Source organism: Saccostrea cucullata, unplaced genomic scaffold (assembly GCF_032062105.1).
Source record: "Saccostrea cucullata isolate Sc308-1 unplaced genomic scaffold, CSIRO_AGI_Scuc_v1 ctg1698, whole genome shotgun sequence".
NCBI lineage: Eukaryota > Metazoa > Mollusca > Bivalvia > Ostreida > Ostreidae > Saccostrea > Saccostrea cuccullata.
The window spans coordinates 98,332-111,170 of record NW_026918485.1 but is presented as its reverse complement, the minus strand read 5'-3'; the positions used below and the strand labels follow the sequence as shown (position 1 = coordinate 111,170).

At 34.7% G+C, this 12,839-nt stretch overlaps 1 long non-coding RNA gene across 1 annotated transcript; it reads left to right on the top strand.

The window, feature by feature from the left end:
* Positions 1-3,093: 3,093 nt before the first annotated feature.
* On the top strand, positions 3,094-12,614 carry LOC134267075 (uncharacterized). The gene is made up of 6 exons (XR_009992089.1): positions 3,094-3,193; positions 3,314-3,507; positions 3,789-3,867; positions 4,040-4,116; positions 11,041-11,143; positions 11,409-12,614. It is a non-coding gene; the product is annotated as an uncharacterized LOC134267075 (long non-coding RNA).
* The last annotated feature ends 225 nt before the right edge of the window (positions 12,615-12,839 follow it).

Sequence of the window (12,839 nt, the reverse complement as noted above, 5' to 3'; positions counted from 1 at the left end):
ATTAAAGATAAATAGATCTCAAGTTAGTTTGTTTAAAAAAATTGAAAAGCTTTAGGTCCATAAAGGCAATTAAGAATTCTCTGTCTGTGTATGTACTAAATTACATATAGATCCTATGAACAGAGTGCAAAGTGGTTATTCCTATAAATAATGTATATTAAATGCTTTCTGTGCACAATGACACTATAACAAACAAATATATACTTGTTAAATTATTTTTAATCATCCAAAAAGATTTTTTTTCAATAGATAAGGATAATCAAAATTTTATATTGGTGTGTAAAATTAAAACCGGATCCGTAAAAGTGTGGACCTGCCTTAAGAAATATTAAATAAGATTAGAATGAAGAAGTATGGGATATCACTTATTTAAAAAAAATATTTAAAAATTATTTGATATACCATTATATATATATATTTTTTTTTCGAACACAGAGGACATAAAAATTGTGTTTTATTCAAGTTATTGTTATTTATAATTTATTTTCAGTATTTAATCAATAGAGCCCTACCCTAAGACAGACCCCTGACCCTGGGTCATAAAATTCACAATTTTAAAAGAGACACTCTTACTTATCATAAAGGTGTACTTTGTTATTTTAAATAACATACAGAAACAGAGTAGAAGATTTTTCAAAGAATAAATTCATTTTTACTATATACTAACTAATAGAGCGCCGTCCTAACAGCGGCATTGATTCCTCTACAAAAATCGTGAAATTCATGCCCCCGGGGTCAGGATTTGAAAAAAAAAGACTTCGTACAATGGTGTCATACTTCATTTCTACACCATATTGCGGTGTATCTGCTGCTTTTATTAGTTTCAAGCATTTGCTTTCTTTTTATTTAGGAGCCTGTTCTCCCTCTTAAATGTTGAAACTATTACTTTTCCCACTACTATTTCTTGCAAAAAAAAAACAGAGTCTTTCCTGAAGCAGCATACCGAGAATTGATCGTGCTCAGTTCCGGCTTCTCCAAAACATAAGCCTTTTTATTCTGAAAATAAAGTTAAATATTGAGTAAAAACTTACATTATACATGAATGTAAACAAAAACGTTAATGAGCGAAGAACAAAACATAAGTGTAATATTCTTAATCATCATCTCCCTTAAGCTACTCTGAACCCTTGGTTTTTGATCAAAAAGCTATTTTAAAGAATTTGTGCCCCCCCCCCCCCCCCATTTAAGGAAAAAGAAGAGTTTGAATGGATCTAGGATTGGACTAAAAGAGACACTTTAAGGTAAGGTGGGACCACACAGATATTTCAAAAGCTTCGTAATATATCGCATTGAAGTAAAAACACACAGATACCTTGACCTTTGACGTTAATATAAATTGGGGTCTTCTGTAGTCCATAGTAATTTGTGGTATGAATTGTCTTGCAAAAGCTCAAAGTCCTAAAACAGACAGAATTGTGGATTGGTGACCTTGAACTTTGACCTTTAATTTGTATCATAATAGGTAGATTCCTTTTTAGTGAGTTAATATTTTTTAAAACAGACAGATAAACAGAACTTATTTAATAATCCCCACACTTACCAATTCATTACCGAAACAAACCTGCTTGGAGTTTGGGACTAGCACTTGATGAGAGTTCCCTTTCAAAATTACTGGCATTTTAGCCGATATCTTTTGGAATCGGCATAATCATGTTATTCGCTTCGCGAATGGAATAAATTTGACGTTGTACACGTTAACGTCATTTTTTGTCTAAGAGGGATTTTATTGATGTTTTCAAGTTTATTTTATTATTTACGAATATTTAGTAGTTTAACTTCAATTCAGGAAATAAAATAACACGAGAGAGAGAGAGAGAGAGATGGGTCCAATGCTGGATTCATAAAGATTCGTTTATATATATGAAGATTGGGAAGCGAATCAAATAACATGAGTATATATATATATACAGTGACAACATTTTAAAATTCTATGAAAGGGGAGATTTTCAAACGAAAATGGTTCTTTTAAAACATATAAATTATAAAGAACGTTTAGCGAATCAAATAACATGAGTATATATATACTGACGCAACATTCTTAAAAGCCTCTGAAAGGAGAGATTTTCCCCGGAAAAGGGTTTCTTTGGGGGACATTCAGATAAAAAATGGGGCTTGGTTTTTTGGGGGGGATCATTCTTAAAATGATTATTTTGCAAATGATTAAAGCAAATTATAGGAAGCGAATCAAATAACATGAGTATATACCGACGCAATTTCTCTCTTTCAATGCTTTAATACCATAAATAGAAAAGATATGTATATTAATTAATTTAAAAACATGCTATTTATTCCGTATTAGCAGCAGGCAATTAATGAAGTACAATAAAATAAATTTTGCTTTTCATTCCGTAAAATAGTATATCTTAGATTATATCATTTACGGAATAAACGCAATTCTTAAATCTTTGCTTTTTATTCCGTAAAATAGTACAACTTAAATCATATCATTAACGAAATAAACAATTTTTTTTAAATTTTGCTTTTTATTCCGTGAAGTTGTATATCTTAAATGATATCATTTACGGAATAAACGGAATTAAAATTTTGCTTTTTATTCCGTAAAGTTGTATATATTAAATCATCTCATTTACGGAATAAACGCAATTCTTAAAATTATCATTTTTTTAAATGATTAAGGCACATTTATTTATTCCGTTTATTTTAGTTTCAGTTTATTAATTTATATATATGCTATTTACGGAATAAACGCAAATCTTATACTTATAAAAATTATCCTGCAATTATTCAAACCTTATATATAAATCATTTGCAATTAACTTATTTCGTTTTGCTATAAAATGTGATCAAATATTGGCAAACACTGTTTGTAAACGGAATACTTTTGTTCCATAGAATGTTTCTGAATTTTAAATATTGATACAGAATAAACATCAAATTCATTGAATTGCAAATAGTTTGGCTACTTTATTACATGAAAATATGTGGCTTTGTTAAAACAATATATTTATACGGCTCAAATGTTTAATTCCGGTAAATGCTGAGCTTTCCTGTTTTTAGTATTTACGCAAAACCATTATAACTTAATAGCCTTGATATGATTGGTTGTCTAAAGATTAAATAGCCAATGAAAAGAACGTTTACATTGTTCATCAAGAGAGCAGCCTTTTCCGGCGATGCATTGAAGAGGAAGGACGTGAAATACATCCATGGTTTTAAATCCTCTACCATCCAAGTAAATATTATTTATTGATACCGTTTTATGAAAAAATGTTAAATCAATATAACTTTTAAATTATATTTAATGTAATTTAAGATGAATTAAATCAATCTTATGTCATTTTCATATGGAAAGCATTGTCCAACAACAGAAACATCGTGTTGCCAAAATCCCCAGACATTACAGGACAAAGTCGTCATCATCTGACCAGACAAAAGCATTCCGGGAGTATGGATTGGAGACTTTTCTCTTTCTTTTGGGGATGGCTGGATCCTTCTCACGGAAATTCGGAGGATGGCATACTTTATCAGTCCTATGGCGGGTGGTTGGTACGTTATCTTTGAATTTAAAAAATGATGAGATTAATAAGACAAGAAATAGGAATATCGAGTCGATATTATTTTTATTTTCATTTATGTTTTATAACTGAGTATTCAAACTGAAATTCAATGCTTTCAATAATAATCATTTCAGTATACAGATTTCTAAGCACAAAAATTTAGCAAGAGTTATTTCCCATTGACTAATATTTCCTGAAATTTTTAAAATATATTACTGCAATTTAAAAATGTTATTATTGTTTTATACAAATAAATACCTTTCTTTGTAGGTGCTCTTTTATATGTTGCCAGTCTTGCCACATTCTTGACACCTTCTGCTGTTGAAGTACCTTTGCCTCCATCTAACATGTAAGAAGTTAAAAATCATTGAAAAAATACTCTTTACTGCTTTGAACATTTTATTTACATGTATATGTCTTAAGAATGTGCAGCAAAGTTAAGAAATATTTAATTTTTACTACAGTTGGTAATTAAGGGTACAGAATAATTGTAAAGTGTTTATGAATACCTTCTTTTGCAGGTGCTTTCCCGGACTTGACTGATGCTTGTGTTCTTGAACCCTTTCCAGTTCTTGAAGAAGACTTCTGTTTATCTAAAGTGTTATAGCCATTTTGCTCATGTTCAAATTTTAGCGCCATTATGTCAGTGTATTACGTCACAAGTTTTTGGGTACACATAATTTTCTTGAGTCCTGCACGGGCAGTGACATTCGCTGGAAGGTATCGTTCTCTGGTCTGTACTTTTGTTCAATGCATCTCTGGAATTGGGGAAAAACTACTTATTCGGTAAGCCAATTATTCAAACACCAGCACACCCATATGTATTTGTATACATTTCTTGTATTTTATTTATGAATCAGTATTTTTTATACTCGGATAATGGTCTACATAGTCGAGCATTTTGGATAATCATTACTTCTTATGTAAAGCTACATTTACAGATTTATTAAATTGAACACAATATTCTTAAACTATTTATAAGATTCATTGATAGGTCTGCATATCTGTTGTTTAGGATAGGTGTTAATTGCATTAGGCTTAAACTGTGTATCACAAGGGCGATAACTCTCATATCCATTTGTAAACACCAGTTTCGAAAGTTAGATATTTTTATGTATACTTTGTAATATATATAGAACGTTAACTTATAAAGTATTATTTTGGGGTTTGTGATATTGATAGCATATATTCTGGCATATATTTCTAGTCTGAATTGCCTTGGCACTGTCAATTTTCTAGTCCGAATTGTCTCTGTTTATTTGTATTGCATTGTGTTACAAGAATTTTTTGTTTACAATTTTGTTTATTTACTTTACAGTAAATCGTATGAGGTATCGTATGATGAACCGTATGTTGACGTATGATGAATCGTATGATGTCAGTCATGTGATGATGTATTATGGATTGTATGAGAACTATGACATATGATGAAACCTATATGAGCGAATATTCCTATGAATGAAGTTGAATAAAGACATACGCATTTACGATTTCTAAATCTCTCTCTGGGCATTGAACAGTACATCATTTACGAATAAGTATCAACAGCCATGTGTGATGCAGAAGAAAGTGATACAGAAGAGCAGCCAGGACAGAGGCACAGAGTGATCACCGAGAAAGGACTTTTTTACCAAATGCAACAAAAGTTAAAGTTCATCAGAAGTTGTGACCAGAAACTGTCCAAAGTAAGTGATAATATATGTTACTGCTGGAAAATCCGAGCAAAGATACAGTTAAAAATGAGTATAAGAAGTGGATGCAGATATACGAGGATTTGATTGTGACACATAAAGAATATCAAGATTTGACGTATTTGACACCATCTGAGAAAATCGAGGATGATGAGAATTTTCAGTCTAGGAATAGAAGATTCGCAGCTCTGAAAGATTCTGTAGAGGATTGGATCCTGCGACACACAACACCTGACAATAAATCAGTGCGGTCCAAACCCAGTACAAGTTCTTCTTCAAGTCATCTTTCCATGGAAAAGTTAAAAGAACAACAGCGGAAAGCAGAACTCGTTGCCAGAGCCTCAGCATTACCAAAAAGAAAGGAATTGGAAGAAGCTAAGCTACAACTGAAACTACAAGAAGAAGAACTTGAAATAAAAACAGAAATAGAGATAACAGATGCGAAAACTAAAATTATTGAAGAAATGGAAAGGAGTGTTATGAGGAATTTGGACTTAGAAGAATCTCTTAAAGATCATACAAGTGACAAACCTGAAACAAAAGAAACTGCAACATTAAATCCGTATGCACCACCATGGGAAGACAGAAGAAAATCTTTACATTCACATGAAACATCTTATATGTGTCAACCACAGAATGCACCTTATGTACATGTTCCTCAGTCTACATTTTTATCTCAGAGTACACCTTACATACATGTGCCTCAGTATACGCATGCATTTCAAAACACTTCACATGAACCGTTACCAAGAAATGTGCCTCAAGATACGTACAATGCGTATATTCCTACGCCACCTCAGACGCCAGCTCTTCATGTCAGTGATAACCTTGTGCCGCATATTGTGTCTTCGCAACCATCTTCTTCAGTGCCAATTCAGACATCGACCAATAGTGATCATGGTATCTTGACTGTTGCGCGAGAACTGAACAAGCCAAGGTCGATTATTCAAACCTTTGATGGAAATCCAATGGATTACAAGAGATTCAGTTCAACACAAGAATTTCTTCAAATACAGACTCCTCTGAAGAACGTTTGAATTACCTGTTGCAATATACTTCAGGTGAAGCACACAAGATTGTCTTAGGATATTCACATATGGATGCAGAACATGGATTTAAGGCAGCGTTAGACGAATTTAAGGACAGATATGGAGATGCTGATATATTAGCCCAATCGTATGTGAAAAAGGCATTAGAGTGGCCAGTTATAAAGACTGATGATGCAAAGGCCTTGGACGCTTATGGCATTTTTCTTAAAGAGTGTCAGTTTGCTATCAAAACGTTGAAGCGGCTAGAGTTTTAGAATATTCAGAAAACTTAAAACTGTTAGTGAAAAAGTTACCATACTACTTACATGAAAAATGGAGAAACGTGGTGTATGACGTTAAAGAAAAACATCAGATCGTGAAATTCCAACATCTTGTCAACTTTGTTTATAAAGAAGCGAGGAAAGCTACAGATCCTATCTATGGAAGAGATATATTGAGCAACGCTAAAACAACAACCAAAGGTTTTCAAGATGGACAGCGTAGTCAACCTGTTAAATCAGTAAAGTTTTCCGGGACACACAAAAACTTTGCGATCACTATGAATGAATCATCAAAAAATGTTCAGTCAGGCGCATGTGGTGATGTGTATATAACTCAGAGACAAAATCCAGGATGTGTTTTCTCGGATCCTTGTATATATTGTAATGGAGGTCATTCACTGGATGTGTGTAGAAAGTATGTGAATGTATCTTTGAAAGACAGATATTCATTTCTTAAGTCCAAGGGATTGTGTTTTGCATGTCTAAGACCCGAACATCTCAAGACTAAATGCAACAAAAGTTGACTTGTAGTCATTGTCAAAAACTTCATCCTACTATTCTTCATGTTAATCCACAGAAGAAAGATGACAGCCGAAAGAATTCAAGTGATGGAGATGGCAGTGAAGCAACAGCTTTGTCGGTGGCTGCTCATAAGGGGGCTGGAGAAACTGTGAAGCAGGCATTACCCATTGTGCCTGTTAGACTTAAGTCCAAGTACAGTGACAAATATGTGACAACATATGCCTTTCTAGATTCAGGAAGCAACGCTACGTTTTGTTTAGAGACTCTTGCGCATTCCTTAAACATTTAGGGAAAGAGAACAAAGTTGAATCTCGTTACCATGGGACAAGAAAAGGTCCAAGACACTTACGTCATATCAGATTTGGAAGTAAGTGATATTCACGGAGAAAATACATTTGAACTGCCGCCTGTCTTTACGCAGTCTACATTACCAGTGTCCAGAAAGGACGTGATTTCTCCAGAAGACTTAAAAGAATGGCCACATTTACATAACATTGACTTGAATGTGATTGAGTGTGATGTAGGACTTTTGATTGGTGTCAATGCACCAAAGGCATTAGAACCGTGGGATGTTGTTCCTAGTGCAGAAAATGGTCCCTTTGCAGTAAAAATCTTACTAGGCTGGGTCATCAATGGGCCACTGGAAGTGACTCCAAATGACAACAGTAATTTGTGTGTATCCAGGGGCTGACAAATAGATTTTTAAGGCACTAGTCCAAGGGCAAGTACATGGTCAAAATTGACTTGCCCTACCTGAATTTTTGCTTGCCCTACCATAAACTAATTCTGTATTTATAGATAATTCCAAAAAGAGGAAGACAAATTCTGAGCAAGCCCCCTTGACCAGCTTTTACATGGCCTACAAATAAATTCTATTTTTTGAAAAGTCACTTGCCCACGGGCAAGTGGTTGATAAAATTCCACTTGCCCACCCCTAAAATTCACTAGCCCCGGGCGTCGGGCAATGGGATTTGTCATTCCCTGGTGTATCCATCAATCGCATTGACGCAAGGAGGCTAGAAGAGCAGATTCGTAACCAGTTTAACTACGACTTCAGTGAGAGGACAATTGATGACATACATGAGCCATCCAGAAATTACAGGAAGTTTGTAGATCTTTATACTTCTGTTGATTGTTGGCCAGAAACACCTACAGAAAATTTGCGTGAAATACTAGATGATCAGGAAGCGAAAAAAGCATCAGTTAGAGCATTAGTAGCTGATGTACACAAGGCAGAACCAAGTGTTGACCTGATGGGTGTTGAGAAACTTATCAATCATCATTCTTCTTGGTATACGCTAAGGAAAACTGTGGCATGGATTTTGAGGATCCGCAGCAAACTACTTCATCGTATTCAACGAAATAAACTTATTGACAACCCATCATCTAATGAAATGGTCAGATCCCCACCAGATGTCTTGGGACACATTTCGCTTCAGGACTTACAGAAAGCTGAAATCGCTATTTTGCGATATGTACAACGTGAAACATTCTGTGATGAACTGAGTACTCTTGCAGAAGGAAACTCACATGTGAAGCGAAACAGTTATATACGGAAACTCGACCCAGTTTTGGATGAAGATGGACTTTTGCGGGTAGGAGGACGACTTCAGAGAGCCAATATGCCAATTGAATGTAAACATCCTATTATCTTACCCAAGAACCATCACATTTCGACTTTGATTCTCAGAAAAATCCATGAAGACTTGAAACATAGAGGTAGAAACAATATGATGGCAGTTTTGAGGGAGAAATATTGGCTAGATCACGCAGCTTCAGCAATACGTAAACTTGTCTCAAAGTGCACAATATGTCGTCGTCAAGGATCAAGTGTGGGAGAACAAAAGATGGCCAGTTTACCAGAAGATAGACTGATCCCAGATGAACCACCATTCACCAGAGTAGGTGTAGATTATTTTGGACCATTTATCGTAAAACAAAAGAGAAGTCATGTGAAACGATATGGAGTTCTATTTACATGTTTGACCAGTCGTGCAGTTCATTTAGAAGTAGCAGCATCTCTGGACACCGACTCATACATCAACGCACTACGTCGCTTTATTGCTCGCCGAGGTCAAGTTGTCAGGATGCGATCAGACAATGGTACCAACTTTGTAGGAGCTGAGCGGGAGTTAAGGAGTGCCATCAACGAATGGAATGTGTCTCAGATTGAAGATTCTATGCTACAAAAGAATATTGACTGGAAATTCAATCCACCTGCGGGATCTCGCCATGGGGGAGTTTGGGAAAGAATCATCAGATCCGTCAGAAAAACCTTGAACAGTGTACTGAAAGAACAAGTTTTGGATGACGAAGGACTCAATACCTTGATGTCCGAAATCGAGTCTATTTTGAATGGAAGACCCATTACCAAATGTTCAGACCAACATGATGACCTGGAGGCCTTAACACCGAACCACTTACTGTTAATGAAAACAAAACCCAACTTACCTCCTGGTGTTTTTGTGAAAGAACATAACTATTGTAGACGACGCTGGAAGCAGATTCAGTACATGGCAAACCTTTTCTGGAAACGCTGGACGCGCGAATATCTACCCTTACTTCAAGAGAGACAGAAATGGTGTGAAGAAAAAAGAAACTTCAAAGTGGGTGATATCGTTCTGGTTGTCGATTCCAATGCTCCGAGGAATTCATGGCCCATGGGTATCATTCAAGAAACTTTACCAGATGACAAGGGCTTTGTGCGTCAAGTGAGAGTTAAGACTTCAACGAACAGTTTGATCCGTCCTGTAGATAAATTGTGTCTTATTCTAGAAATGGATTAATTTTTGTAGATTTTTTTTTGGACTATGTTAGAATTATTTTGGAATTTTGTACATTTATGCAGGTTTCATGATTTGACAACATTTGTTCTACATAGTAAATTTTGTCATAGATTTTTTTTTATCAAAACATTGTATGAAAATTGTTTTGAAATTAAGCTTTTTTGGAAATAATTGTGTCACTATGCTCCACAATTAGGGGGCTGGGTTGTTGTAGCCATTTTGCTCATGTTCAAATTTTAGCGCCATTATGTCAGTGTATTACGTCACAAGTTTTTGGGTACACATAATTTTCTTGAGTACTGCACGGGCAGTGACATTCGCTGGAAGGTATCGTTCTCTGGTCTGTACTTTTGTTCAATGCATCTCTGGAATTGGGAAAAAACTACTTATTCGGTAAGCCAATTATTCAAACACCAGCACACCTATATGTATTTGTATGCATTTCTTGTATTTTATTTATGAATCAGTATTTTTTATACTCGGATAATGGTCTACATAGTCGAGCATTTTGGATAATCATTACTTCTTATGTAAAGCTACATTTACAGATTTATTAAATTGAACACAATATTCTTAAACTATTTATAAGATTCATTGATAGGTCTGGGATAGGTGTTTATTGCATTAGGCTTAAACTGTGTATCGCAAGGGCGATAACTCTCATATCCATTTGTAAACACCAGTTTCGAAAGTTAGATATTTTCATGTATACTTAGTAATATATATAGAACGTTAACTTATAAAGTATTATTTTGGGGTTTGTGATATTGATAGCATATATTCTGGCATATATTTCTAGTCTGAATTGCCTTGGCACTGTCAATTTTCTAGTCCGAATTGTCTCTGTTTATTTGTGTTGCATTGTGTTACAAGAATTTTTTGTTTACAATTTTGTTTATTTACTTTACAGTAAATCGTATGAGGTATCGTATGATGAACCGTATGTTGACGTATGATGAATCGTATGATGTCAGTCATGTGATGATGTATTATGGATTGTATGAGAACTATGACATATGATGAAACCTATATGAGCGAATATTCCTATGAATGAAGTTGAATAAAGACATACGCATTTACGATTTCTCAATCTCTCTCTGGGCATTGAACAGTACATAAAGTATGAAAAGTATTAAACATTGTTATATATTGAATTAATATTTAGTATTGTACATAGAATTGACTTAAAAAATTTAAATAATTTATCATTATAGGTGGACTTCCTGTACCTGCTCTACTGTGATCTTCCTCTGCATCCGTGTCACTGTCCACGATGATTACTTCAGCAACTGCTTGTCCTAACATGTGAAAGCAAAGGTAATATTAATTCTTTGGAATAAATTTGTTAACTTTTTATCTACTGTACATGTAAGATATTGAAACTGAAATCTTACTTGATTTTGCCTTTTGACTGGCACCTCTTCTCAGTAAGGATTTCGTACTGGTTGAAGGAATATCTGCAGCCTCTGCATTTTCTAATTGTAAAGATATTCAATATTAAATAAATTAGATCAACATTTCTATAGCATAAAATGATGTCTATTTCATTACATGGTGTTACCGTTATACATTTGATTTGTAGATTTACCTGTAACAGGAGTTAATGTTTTGTCCAGATCGGATCCTTGGATCAGCTCATCCACAACCGAGACTTCTTGGGCCTGTTCTGCTCTTCTCCGAATGGTGTTCTCACTCGCAGTTTGATTTCGTGGAATCGATTCGTAATCCTCAGAATCTGATACAAGTGTAGGAAGGGAGGAAACCTCTGGCGTACTCATAACTTCCGAATCGCTCTCCGCATCAGTGTTTCCTAAAACCATTTTCAATTTTTTCATTATCACAGGGAGTGATTATTTCATTATGTACATTATTTATTATTTTCATTGATCAGGAAATCTTTTTAAATTTCATGTTTTCAACAATACTAATAATGTTCTTTGTTAGAATTATACTAACTTTTTCATTAATTTTAATGTTCTACTTATGTTTAAATGTTTACCTGGTCTAATATCCCACTCTCCCAACTCGCAGGAAGGAACACCAGCCCACGTCTCAAATAGTGGTGTTGTATAATTGTAAGTAGGTTGGGCATTGAGGGGGTAAACTGATCTATTATATAATAACATTCTTTAATATGTGAAGTAAAATTATACCTCTCTAGAGTAATATTATTTAATGGAACATAATTAAATAACTTACTTCACAAGATTGAAGAATCCATCATACAGGTGGGATTTCACATGATTCCTCCACATAATCTCTGCCATGTGACCCTCAAACTGTGAAATTTTAGTTCCTGACATTCTCTTGAAGTGCTCTTTTGCATGCTTCCATGCCCCCTCAATACGATTGGTGTGGATGGATTTCTCTTCACCTGTCTCCGCATTGACATAGGTCTTTTTGAATGCATACTTATGTATCACTGTGAAGTGCTCATATCCCATATCATTTAGTGGGCAATATGCCGACCACCCATCGCTGTAGATGGAACTCCCAGGCAAACAATGGCGTTGAATGATTGGGAGCAATGTTTCCTCTTTCCTGTCTGCTACGGGGTATAATATAATGGTGTTTGTCTCCCTCTCGACCATTCCAAACACCCAAATCTGAAATGTAAATAGTGTTTATTTATAGCAACCTCTCAGCAAGATATGCTATTTCATTGGCTTTTATAAATGTAGATATTATATAGTTTAATTCTTCTATTTATGTTTTCCTTCAATTTCTTTAAAATAGAGCAAAACATGCCAACAATGTTTGTTTATTACCTTGATTCAATACTGCAATATTTATTCATTATGTTTGTTTATTCCATTCTGCAAGATATGCAAATTTGGTTGTTTATTACCTTTAATCCACAGTTGGGATTTCCCCTGTTGTGTTTTACTCGCCGACCGAACAGTGACTCGTCGATCTCGATGATACCAGACAGCTGTTTTCTTTTTATGTTGTTGTGGAAGTGTTCCTTAAACAGCTCCCTTATGTACGAGCCCCAGTGAACAGCTGTCGTGTT